General features: G+C 26.0%; 1 pseudogene; it reads right to left on the bottom strand.

The window, feature by feature from the left end:
- Positions 1–4,758: 4,758 nt before the first annotated feature.
- On the bottom strand, positions 4,759–6,803 carry LOC145838857 (charged multivesicular body protein 3 pseudogene; annotated as a pseudogene).
- Between the last annotated feature and the right edge of the window lie 6,287 nt (positions 6,804–13,090).

Here is a 13,090-nt window from a genome sequence, read left to right as displayed (position 1 = left end):
CAGCATTTTCTTTCGCGGGCCGCATTCCATTTAAAAAATAAAGGTGCTCGCGAGCCGCAGATTTATCCCTCAAGAGCCGCAGTTGGCCCGCGGGCCGCAGTTTGCCGACCCCTGTATTAAAGAGATATTAATGAATTTTTTGAGTAGGAATGAAATTTCATGCCAAATTTCTGGTGTACTAAGCCTTAGTAACTAAGGTATAACTAAATGTTTATCAATTAGTCAAGGAGCATAAATTTACAAAGTTTAAAGATAAAGAGAGGTGAGTTAGCATTAAAAAACTTATTTTAAATTAAAAATAAACAATAAACCTAGTTTGTGCAATATTAAAAAAAATATTTTTAATTATTTAGAATTCTCAAATGCGTAACGTCACGAGTGCGTAAAGATGCGAGAGGTTACTGTAATTATAACTTCTTTTTTGTGGTATAATGAGTAACAATAACACCCAAAACACCTCATAATAATACATCAAGCGTTCCAGGTATATTCAAATAAGAACATAATCGGGGTCATAACAAAAACTTGGTCAGCAAGCATGATTTGTTTTTAAAGAATTAAACAGGGAAAGGGTCAAATAAGCACGAAGACATTTTTGTACGAAGGGACAATTTTGCACAAGGGGTCACTTTTACAAAAAGACAATATTGCACGAAGGGTCACTTTTGCACGAGAGCAATAAAAAGCTAAAAAACAAACTGAAAAAATTAAAATAAAGATACCAACCAAGAGTAAGGGTTAGAGGTAACAGTGATAGTAAAAAAAATATTATAAGTAATAATAACATGAAAAAAAGTATATATTAACTAGAAAAAAATACCGAACAAGGGTAAGTATTAGGGGTAACACTATTACCGTAAAAGTAATAATTAAAAAAATAAAAATAAAAACAAGTTAATTTAAAAAAAAAGTTACCGACCAAGGGTAAGGGTTAGAGGTACCAGTGATAGTAAAATTAAAATATAAATAATAATGTTAACAAAATTAAATTAAACTAACAAAAAAATTAAAATAAACATATAAAATTTTCAGCCCGTGCAAAAGTGTCTTCTTGCAGAAGTGACCTTAAATTGGTTGGGGGCTAAAGAGTGGGGGGCATGAGCAGTAAAGTAGCCACAGGGGGGACATGAGGTCATAATTTGAAACAACTTACACTAGATATTCTGGAGTTGATGTTGAAGAGCAAAAAAAAGGGTCTAGGTGTTTTTAATGGTAGTTTTTTGAGTAATCTTGATAGAGGGGGCCATAGTTTTTTTAATTTCTTTAAAGGGGGGCCATTTGAAAAAAAGTTTTGGGAACCTTGCTCTAGTTTATCTAGGTCAACTAAAGTAAATACTACATAGGTTAATAGATTCAAATCTTGATAGCTTATAGTCATTAGCACAATCGTGTTATTAAAAACATTTTAAATTTTGTTGTTAAAATATTTTTTTCAATATCAAATTATTTTATAAAAATGTTTGCTACAGTTGAAAAAAAATACTTAAACAATTTTCCTAAAGGAAATGATAAAAATATAGGTTGATATTTTTATAATTTATTTAAACTACAGTTTACATCGTAGAATATTCTTAGAAATATAAGTATAGATTTCTTTACTTAATAATCACACTTAGTATGATGTATATAATCACAAAACTTAAGTTTTTAAAGTATTTTAACAATTTACAGGTTTACGCCTTATGTTTTGTAAAAAAAGTTATGATTTTTAAATATCACCACAGAAAATACTTAATTTATCTTAGTGTTAACCAAAGAATCAATTACTCGTTTACAGTTTCAAAGACGTGTGGGAACCTCTTTGCAAGTTTCTTAACTTTTCCCACATAAAAAAAAGAAGGGAAACATCATTCAAGAAATTATGGAAACGTATTCACTGTTTATAATAATGCAAAGAAAAATTATGTTCAGTTTTTCTGTGCTTATTGAAGCGATTGCTTATGCTGTTTATAATGTTTTTAAAAAGCTTTATTGAAACTATCATTCAATATTTGAAAATAAAATACATTAAATGTGTTTTTGATGTGGAATATATCATATAATAGTATCAAAAGTTACTTTGAAAAAAGAAAATCTATAAGTTTATAAACATTTTCATTCTTGTTCTGTAACACAAAATAAACTGTTTTGGTACTCAAACATTTTATAATAGTTCTAGTTCAAAATAACATCCTGTTTTTCGCTTACAAAAATAGAAAAAATAAAACTTTAAAATATTTTTTTGTTGATTTGAAGTTTGATATTTAAACTTGCAATGTACAATAATTCCATTTATATACCTGTAACTAATTGTGTATTAAGCAAACCAAAAAGTTATATGTTCTATTCAACTCTTATTCTTTTTTTATCTACCCTTTAGGTTTTCATGTTGTGATAAAGGTTTTTTGATTTGCTGTTCATCAACTTTCAAACTACACGTTTGTGTTTGTCTTCACGTGTTCTTGTTTATTTTGTTTATTGTAAAGCTAATTGTTCTACAAACTTAAGATATTCATCAAAACAAAACAACTATTAGTCACAATTGAAATTAACAATGTTATCTTAATTTATTTTAAATAAAACGTTGATGATATCACTATTATTAATTATACTGTACTTATATTACTCTATAATTGTTTCTAGAGTACAAATTAAAAATTTAACTTAAACAAAACTATATCGTTATAATGATAAAACTATGGTAAATTAATTACTTCCAATATGTATATGTTAACAACAATTTGAATTTATATAGTAACAAATGTTTCAAAACTATATAGATTGACTGATTTTGAATAATTTATAAGAATTTTTTAAACTTTACAGCTCTTTTATAGTAATAGTTGTTTTAAAAGTGTTTATTTTTTTGTACTTTTATTAAGAAATGTTATATGTACTTAAAACATTTGTAATATCTATCAGTGAATCCATTTTTAGCACTGAATATTTTTCATTGAAAATTTTAAGTAGTATCTTTTCAGTAGTAACTAAAAAATGGTACTTTTTTTAATCATTTTCAAACTAGCTCTTTTTAAGTTATACATAAGTTTTTGATAAAAATAATTAAGTTTTAAAAATATTTCTTGTTGATTTTAAATATCATTAAAATTGTTTATTTATTTTAACTCATACTCCTAGCTAAAGTGTCACTCTGTGCTTAAGTGTCATCCTGTGCTAAAGTGTCACCCCGTGCTAGAGTGTCACTCATTGCTAAAGTGACACTCCGTGCTAAATTGACGCCGTGCTAAAGTTTCACTCCGTGCTAAAGTGTCACTCCGTGCTAAAGTGTTACTCCGTGATAAAGTATCACTCTTTGCTTACGTGTCATTCCGTTCTAAGGTGTCACTCTGTGCAAAAGTGACGCCCGTGCTTTTCTGACCCGTTCCCGTTTGCTCACTATTAAAATAAGAGCACACGAAAAAATGTACTTGTTTTTTTACGATATACTCTTCAAGATAAAAACTGCGTACGGGCAATACGTTTCTACTTTGCGGACTGCATCAGGCCTCCAAACCGCAGTATTACAACCTCTAATTATGGCGATTAAAGTGAAGAAGAATAAATTTCATATTTTATAAATTTAAGTAAACCATTCTTGTTCAAAAAAAACTAGTTTGCCGAAGAAGGATCTGAAAGTACTTCAAGCAATATAATAAGTATGAAATTAAAACTTTGTCTTATATGTCGAAAGGGTAAAATATGCAGGAAGACGCTTTTGCACGAAGACACTTTTGCACGGGTTGAATTTTTTTTTGTTAGTTTAATTTTATATTATATTTTATTATCACTATTACCCCTAACTTAACCCTTACCCTCAGTCGGTATTTCTTTTTTATTATTATATTTCTTGTTTTTTTCTTTGATTAGTAATTTTATTAGGTTCTTTTTTTTCTTTTTAACCCTAACCCTTACTCTCGGTCGGTAACTGTTTTTTTTTTGTTACTTTTTTATAGTTTTTTACTTTTTCTTATTTATTTTTACTATCACTGTTACCCCTAACCCTTACCCTCGGTCGGTAATTATTTTTTGTCTTTTTGATTTTTATTTTCTTTTTCTGTTTTTTTTTCACTCTCGTGCAAAAACGACCCTTCGTGCAAAAGTGTCTTCGTGCATATTTGACCTGTTCTCATTTTATATATTGTTTTATAGATTTAGTATAACCTTATTTACAAACTACTTTTGCCATTAATATCACAGTAACAAGTGCATTAAATTTAAAACCTTTTAACAGCTATGCTAACAAGATCACAAGTTTTTTAAATTATAATATAAAAATATATTTAACAATCTTTAATTAAATACAATTAGCTAAATACAACTCATATTTATTAAAAATCAAACTTGATAACGATTTAATGAAGTTTCAAAATCAATAAAGTCGAATAAAAATGGTTACTCGTTTAAGCGTTCAGTTTTCTAATAAGAATTTTGATAGTATTGGTTTTTAAACTACAAGGAAACTTAAGTATTGGTTTTTTGACCATTTCTTACATTCATCAACATAGAATAGAACATTTATTTACAATAGTACAAAAAGTTAAAAATCAATCTCTTAAACATTCTCAACATAGTTTTTTTTTTCGTTTTATAACTCCTATAATAAAAGTGGATTTTTTTTATTTAACTTCAACATCTAATTAACATTGGTTTTTATAAAATACATATAATAAGTTCGTTTTGTGTAAACTAAATTCATAAAATAAATAGAGTTTGAGCTACGACCTAAAAACTTAAATACATTCTAAATCTATTAAATTTAAAAAATTTTTATATACTAATTTAGTTTCTTAACGCCGCTAGTCTCTTTTCAATGTCTTCATCTTCCTTTTCACTCTCTTCTTCACGTTCGCGGGAAGTCTTCGGCACTGAAACTTGAGGCAAAGCAGAGTCTTTAGCTTTAGGAAGAGTTCCAACAATTTCGGCCAGGACCTTGTCAATTTCGGTCTGGGTGTCCTCGTCGTCAAGGTCGTCGTCCTCAAGGACATCGTCCATCGTTTCCTCCATCATTTCCGACATCATGCCCATTTTGGTCAGTTCCTTACTCATGGCCATCATGTTGTTGCGAATAGTGTCCACTTTGACCAGGGACTGCATCGCCTTCATTACTTCTGTGGACTGCTGAAAGGCCCCTGACACTTTTACCATGGCAACCTGGTTCTTTACCTGACAAATTACAGAAAAAACGTATGACAAAATAGATTTTACATTTGGTACCTTAAGAATACTAGCTATAATCATCTGTCAGGAGTAAATATCCTTATAAAAATATTTTTGATCAGTTTCTTAGATACAAAACTTTTTTTAACTATCGTTAAGAATTAGGCTAGAGGTAGACAACGTATAGCCCACGGACAAGCTCCATCCCAATAAGAGAAATCTCTTGCCTACCACATATTATTTTAATATTAAAACATCTTGTTCACATTAAAAGTTTATTTTTTTAATAACAGATGTTTTTGAATGTGATAGTTATTTTATTTTAAGTTACAACAATGGTTATTAAATGATTCATTAGGTGCAATTTTAATTTTAATTTATTTTTATATATTTCTTTTTCAGCATGTAGCTAGTTAAGACTTTTCCAAGAAACCCAGCTCGCAAAAGTTTTCATGTAAACATTGGCCGCTTGATAGAAAAGCTGCCCAACCCCCTATATTAGGCTATGATCTAGCATTTATATACATTTTATTTTGATAATTTTAATATTCGCTTCCATTACCACACAAAATAATCTAAGATATTTATAGTTAACAGCAACAATAATTATTAAAAAAGTTATTTTACTTTATCTTAAAATTTTAATTATGTAAACTTAATTGCAGCATTTAAATAAGTTTATTTTGTATAAATAGTAGGGCAGCAAACTACGCTCTGTTGGGAAAAAGTTTTCGGTTAGTGACTTACGTTTAGTAATAAAAGAGTACCTAATATATAATATTTTATAATAAAATCTGTCAGTGATAACAATTTAATTGTAGATAAGATTAAAAGACTTTTTCAAAAAGGTTTAATTTGTTAAACATAATTTTGTCCTTTTTTACCAAAATTTAAGCTCGTATAATAAAAAAAGCTTTTTTCATAAAACCAGTTATTAATCTTAAAAAGTTGTCGAATCCTAATTTATTTGATAGTATTTTTTGAATTGTAAAAAAACTATTTAAGGTGAAAAACAATTACTGTGTTTAAAATAATAACTTTGAACTATAACCAAATATACCTTTATTTTGTTACACTCTAACACTGTACTAACAATTTAGTAGGAATTTAAAGCGATAACTCCTAATAAGTCTGACAGTATATTCAATTCAAGAATTTCAGTAAATAAGATTATTCAATTAGAGAAAAAACAGGTTTTTTGAAGTATTTAAGAAAATGTTATTCTTTGAAAGTCGGTATTTCTTAATGCTACAGAAAATTCTGTTTATGAAATTATATAAAACAAAGACTTTAGTTAGACATAAACTAAAATATAAAAATCTTATATTTCTAAACTTCAAAAATGAATTATAATAAAAAAAAACATATAAATTAACTTTACAAACTTGATAGTCAAGCGACTTGAGTTGCGCAATCGAGTTATGAAATCTAGAAATGGATTTGTTGGAATTAACGATTTCCTTTGCCAGTATCCTACAAGCTTCTCTGTCACCTCTTTTAGCTAATTTCTTAATTTCAATTTCCACCTTCTTTTTTGCATTATTAACTTCAAACACTTGTCTCTGCAGACCTCTTTGCTCTTTTCTACAACTCGACGAGACTTCTCGTGCTTTTTCACGTAGGTCAACTTTTTTATTTTTGCGAAACAGCTTTTTCAAAAAACCCATGTTTGTGTTCTTTGTTTTATTTTTGTTCATAAATCTAATTAAAGATGTTTTTATAATAAGTCATATTATACTTAGCACAAAAGTTTTAATATATACGGTATCATTTTTAGTATATTAGTTAATATTTAATGTAATCGTATGATTTTAATGTAATTATAAAGTTTTGTTGTTAGTTCATAAGTTTTATAGTAAAAACTAAATGTTGAAATAGTAAATTGTATTAACCGGTTAATATATAAACTTTTTCCTACGTAAACACTAAAAAATTTACTGATATTAAAATAATTAACTAGCTTTATTAAATGTTTAGATTTTTTAGCAACTACATTAAAGATAAATTTGCGTTCATTTTCTTTTTATGCATTAAAAAATATCAAAAAAACGTGTTGAGACTCTCAATTCTTACTAATATAGTTTAAAGGTATTTTTATTGTTTCTAATTAAAAATTATATAAATTACATACCCCAATATTTATCTTAACAGGGTAGGTTTTAAATTTTTTTTTCTTTTATTTTGATACTTTGAGCAAACACTTAACTACTGCTTGTAATAAGCTTTTATTGAGATAACATATTTAAAATGCTATAAAAAGACAACATATGTCATTTAAGTTTGAATAATTCATCATAGTAGAAGCGTAAAACTAAAAGCTATAAAATTGCCCTTCCGTAAATTCAAAGCTAACACATCAAAACAACATAACATAAAATTACCTTGCGTAGAATTATAAATTACATATACTAAAGTTTTGTATAAATACTGAAAATAAAAACGAAAAGTTTCCTTTTTTTATTAATTTTGATTTAAGTAAAAATTCTATCACTTATGGTTTAAACAAAGTTTTATTTTCTCCAAGGAAAAAATTATAAGATTAAGAAAAGTCATACTTTTCATATTCTTATAACTTGTATTAATTTAATTTTTTTCGAAAAATAAAGATATTAAATTAAACAAAATCTAATTTTCATTGCTCTCAAATAAATGATTGATTTTTAGTGATAAAAAATATAAACACAGTTGATGAATTAATGAAAAGATAAACTACGTTTAAATTTGTTGCAAACAACTTTAAAACAGCCTTTTTTTTTGAAGCAAAAACTTTTAGTTATAAATTAAGCTCAAAAACAAAACAATGAAGTATTTTATCAATCTTCGAGTACTATTTACAAAAACAAAATTAATCTCCATAAATGTTTACAATACAAGGTTTACAATGAATTATTGCTACTACTATTACAAATGGAATAAATTACTGACTTGGTGCATATGATGTTAACAATGATGCATGAAGTATAGATGTAAAAGATATTAATTAATCAAGTATAAAAACGTTTAGCTGACATTACTTAAGCAATTATATTTATACATATCAAGTTTTTTTTTAACTACACAACTATAAGAAAAATAATATAAACTATGAAGTCAAATTAGTTGCTTTCTTTTCTATAAGTTAAATAAAAAGCTTAGTTAAATAAGTACATTTTAAGAAATTTATATGTTAAAAACACGTTGTAATGAAAAACTTTAATCAAATAAGATAATGCATTATTTTCCGTAATAAACAGTTTTATTTTTATCTCTAGGGTTAACACCTAAAAGTACGTTTTTGGTATGCTAGTAAAGTTTATAAAACAATAAAAATTCACAGATTAAAAAAAAACTAATTGTTTTTATAATACAAATTACAAATACAAAATACTAATCCAAAACATTTTTGGTTTTTAATCGAAGTTGCATAATAAAAAATATAAAGTGTATTTTATTTCATAACATAAGATTACTGATAATTTTTTTTGACATAAAAAAGACCAGTGTTTTCAAAGTGTGAACAGTAAATTTAATGAGTAGAATTATTTTAAATAAGTAAACATTGTATTTTGTAATAGTTGTAGTTACTATTTATTAATAGTTCTCAACAGTTTGTAATAAAGTTTGTAATAAGAAAAAAATAAAAAACAATAACATTTTTTTACATTAAAAAAAGACTAATTAATTACCTAGTGTGAAGAATTTGATTTTAACTGAATTACTATGGAAAAAAATAAGTTTTAAACGTTAATGTTATAAATAATTAGGCTACAAAATTAAAATAGTTTTAATTCAAATTTAACATATTTCAAGTTTAAATTTTCATCTCAGTATTAAAATTCTCTAAAATATAGTATAAATAATACCTTACTTTAATTAATTTAAATTTTTTAAGGTTTATACATTCTGCATAAATCAACTTGTAGCAACTAAAACTATACAATTTTCTAAAAAAAAACAGGCAACTTTATTTGTATGTTTGCAACTTTATCTAAGTATTTTATATTCGTAATACTTAGATGTCGGTAAATTCAGATTATCATCACACTTGAACGACTTTTTACTAACCTTAGTTGGTGGATAGTTATATTATATATAACCTATTGTTTAGAATAGCTAGAAATATAATTTAAGATTCTAACAAGTTATAAAAGTTGGTCAATGACACCTATTAGTTTAGATACAATATTAAAAATATATTTAGCTATACTCTAATCATGTGGTTTAGCACAAGCTGTTGAATAACCTGAAAGTTGCATCAGTTTTGCAATAGGGTAAAATAAAAATTCTATACGTTTTTATCATAATCAATTAATGAATATATTCTTTCTGAAAATTTACTTTACAAACTAAGTTTCGGTCAAAGACCTCGTCAGTGCTTAAATAAATCATATTCAATATATGTGAATAAGATTATGTGAATATGTGAAATAAGATATGTGAAATATGTGAATAATAATATATGTGATTCACGTAAATTGATCAAGTAGTTGAGATCTCTCTATTTGTTTTTTTAAAACCAAAACATATAATAATCAATTAATAAGAGTTTTCTTTTGAGTTTGAATAATTACTAATTATATTAAAATTAGTTTAATAAATCCAAAATTTTATTTTTTTTTTAATGCTTATTTTTGTATTTGTTCTACTTTATTCTTTTACATTTGGCATGAGGCTTTTCAAAAACTTTTATAAAGATAGTTTAATTTGAAAAGACTTCAAATTAATGTACCTTTTAAATTAAACTAACTTGTTAAATTTTGGTTAAAAGAAATAAGTCTTGAAGTTGAACTTTTAAATACTTTTTTTTGTAAATTTTAGCTATCAACTGGATACAATTCTAAATTTAAATAGTTTGTTAAAATGTACTGTAGAAATATTTTTATTTGTTTTCAATACAACATCTCAATTTTTATAATTTTATTTTCTTAAATATTATTAAATAAAATTTATATTTAAGGTAGTTAGTAGAGTCTTTTAAACATATATTAATTTTTCTTTTACAGTTGTGTAGAACCAATGTACTATTTAGACCTTTTATAAAGTTTTAAAAAATAATCATAATAAAACTTAAAATGAACCAAGCAGCCTTTCAAAAGTGTGTTTTTTATTCATATCTATCTCTAAAACAAATAAAAATAGCTGACTACAACATATACAATGTTTTTTTTAATTAACTAATATGTACCAAAACTAAAACTGTTGTAAATGTTTTGCTATTTTAAATATTGAGTATAATTTGAGGTATTGAAAGGTCTTTACTTGAAAAAAAAACTTTTAAGTCTTAATTGTAATAAGTTTCTATTTAAAAAAGTACTCTAAATTTACAATAAATTCAAAAGCAAAATTATATACACAATAGTCAATCAGTTTTTAACTTTCTTTGACAAGCACTTTAGTTTAAGTTGTAAGAAATCTGTTAATTCATAAAATAATTTTAAAAGACTAAAGTAAAAAGGACATTTTGTAAGTAAACTTTTATTAAAGCTCGTAGCAGGGCTAGAAGTAACAGTTTAAAGTTTGAATTTTAAACCTTGTTACAAAATTTTTAATAGTAATAAAACAGTTTTTATAAATAAAATTCAATTTTTATGTTTTTCTGTGTAGATTTATTTATATTATTTTTTGAAAAATTTTAATTTGTAAGATTTGTTTGAGGATCTTTACAATTACTATATTTATTATTCTTTTGTGTAAAATATTTTACTCTTTTCTTCTTTGTCTATCTCTAACATATACCGTTTTACAAGCAATTAAGTATTAATAAGCATACAAATGGTTTCTAAAGTTTCTAATTATCTAATAACTTCCATATAAGGACCAATATTCCAGAAATAAAGAGTTCTGAATACTAAATAAACATTTTTTTGTTAACGCTTAAATTTAAATGCTCGAGTTATTGTTCGGAAATTTTCTTAAAGAAATCTCTCGCTTTCTTGTTGCCGCATTGTTTATTGAAAAATATTATAACAAAAAAAGTTCTTTGCGTTCTAATCCATAGAGACATGGTTATGAAAGTTTATCGATGAAGCGTTATGTCATTAAAGTATAAACAAACAGCCTTGGATATTGAAACACTGATGAATCAACTTTGCAATAAAGGCTATAACATTGTTTGCTAATTTAAAACAAACAAAAGTGTTTTTAAATTGATACTAAGCTAAGCTGTGTCTAACGTAATCATTATGAGGTTAATTTGTTAAAGAACTATACGCTGAATTTGCAAAATTAACTGGTAAGATTGGAGTTGAAATATGAGACTTAGTAAGGCTCTTTTTACTATCCAATCTCTGAAATACATAAATATAGCTACTGTGTAGACAGGTTATCAGTTCTAAATAAAGCTTTTAAATACCAACAAAAATGGGTAACTAAAAGCTTCAAGGAAACATTTCGCTACCATGGTTTCGATATACACATCCAAAAAGGTATTTTTAAAGCTGACTTCTTGGATATTTCTTTTTAATTTTTGATTAATGGAAGATACATATGACTATTACAGAAAAATCTTATAAATCCATAATTAATCCAATAACTAAAAAACTATAAGAATCAGTCCAATGATAGGTAATCAGTCTAATGATACGTAATTGTCTTTGCAAATTATCTGCTAACTAACACATCTTTGATGTTTGAAAAATCCAATAATGACGCTCTTATAAAAAATGACCACGAACAGATAATGAATTTGAATGCCACATACAGAGTATCATACAATAAAAAGTATAGAAGCAGAAAAGTTATACACTTTCATCCTCCTTTTTGTAACCCTGTTAAAATCATCTTAAACTTGTAAATTTATGTTTTTAGAAAGGCTCCAGTTAAAGCATTTTACAAAATAACATAAAACTGACTTATAGCTGCTTAACTAATTTAAAAGTATTATAGAACCATACATTCGAAAAGTGCTACACAAATCTATTTTGATTGATAAACTCTATATTTACAGAAGAGATACCGCATGCCATTTCAATGGACAATACTTGCTGAAAGGAGTATATAAATCCAAAACTACCAACCAAAATGTAACCGAAGAGTACATAGATCAACTGAAGTTATTTTTAAGATATTATATAGCCAAAATAAGTAAAATTTTAAGTTAAAAAAATGTACTCAGACAACTCTATTTAGATAAATACAAAAGTTTAAGCTGAAAAATAGCGAGATGACTTGGTCTATTATTACCCACAAAACCCAATGCAGGGCTGCCACAGAACAAGCTGAGAAAAACTTCCTGACTTTTTACTAAAATTTTCCTGACTTTTCTAAATCAAACTACTCTTTATTTAAACTTATTCTAAAATACATAATCAACAACTGAAACTAAAGAAAGCGTTAAATCTTATTTTAATACAGGTTAAAACAACAGCTTTTTTTTGCTGAATTCAATCATCTGACTTCCATTACATCAATTGAACGATCTGTGTATGATTGATGTATTTGCACTAAACAGCTCTATAAGCAAAATACTTGTATTATTACCTTATAAACACAGCTTGTCTGAAAAAAGACAATTTTTTTTAGCATTTTCTAATATAAATGTATTTAAATAAACGAAAAGACATCTCCGTTTCTTTGTTAGCTCTTCAACCTCTTCATCTAATGAAAATATTGTTTACTTCATCTGGTCTGCATCCCGCTTCATTTTCTTGGCAGTTAAAACAATTTGCCTCATTTTATTTAAATCGTTCTCATTTTTTGCCCCTACAGTTGTCGAAAACTTTTTTTTCTTTAAATCTAGCCACAACTTGTGGGCTTCATTTCTTTTTGCATTCATTTATCTTTACCTCCAATTTTGCTGCCTCAATTATCTACTAAAACAAAAAACACTTTGATTCGAAAATTATGCTATATAAACTTTTGTGTATTTTTCACAGTTTAAGTATGGAAAGTGTCCTTGCTACAGATCATCAATACTAAAAAGCTAACAAAAACTGCTATTTCAAGTAGGGTAGTTGTACAATATGGTAATAGAAAA

This window comes from Thalia democratica, chromosome 6 (assembly GCF_965202585.1).
Source record: "Thalia democratica chromosome 6, ktThaDemo2.hap1.1, whole genome shotgun sequence".
NCBI lineage: Eukaryota > Metazoa > Chordata > Thaliacea > Salpida > Salpidae > Thalia > Thalia democratica.
Note: the sequence above shows the minus strand (reverse complement) of the source record. Positions and strands in the feature narration are given on the sequence as shown.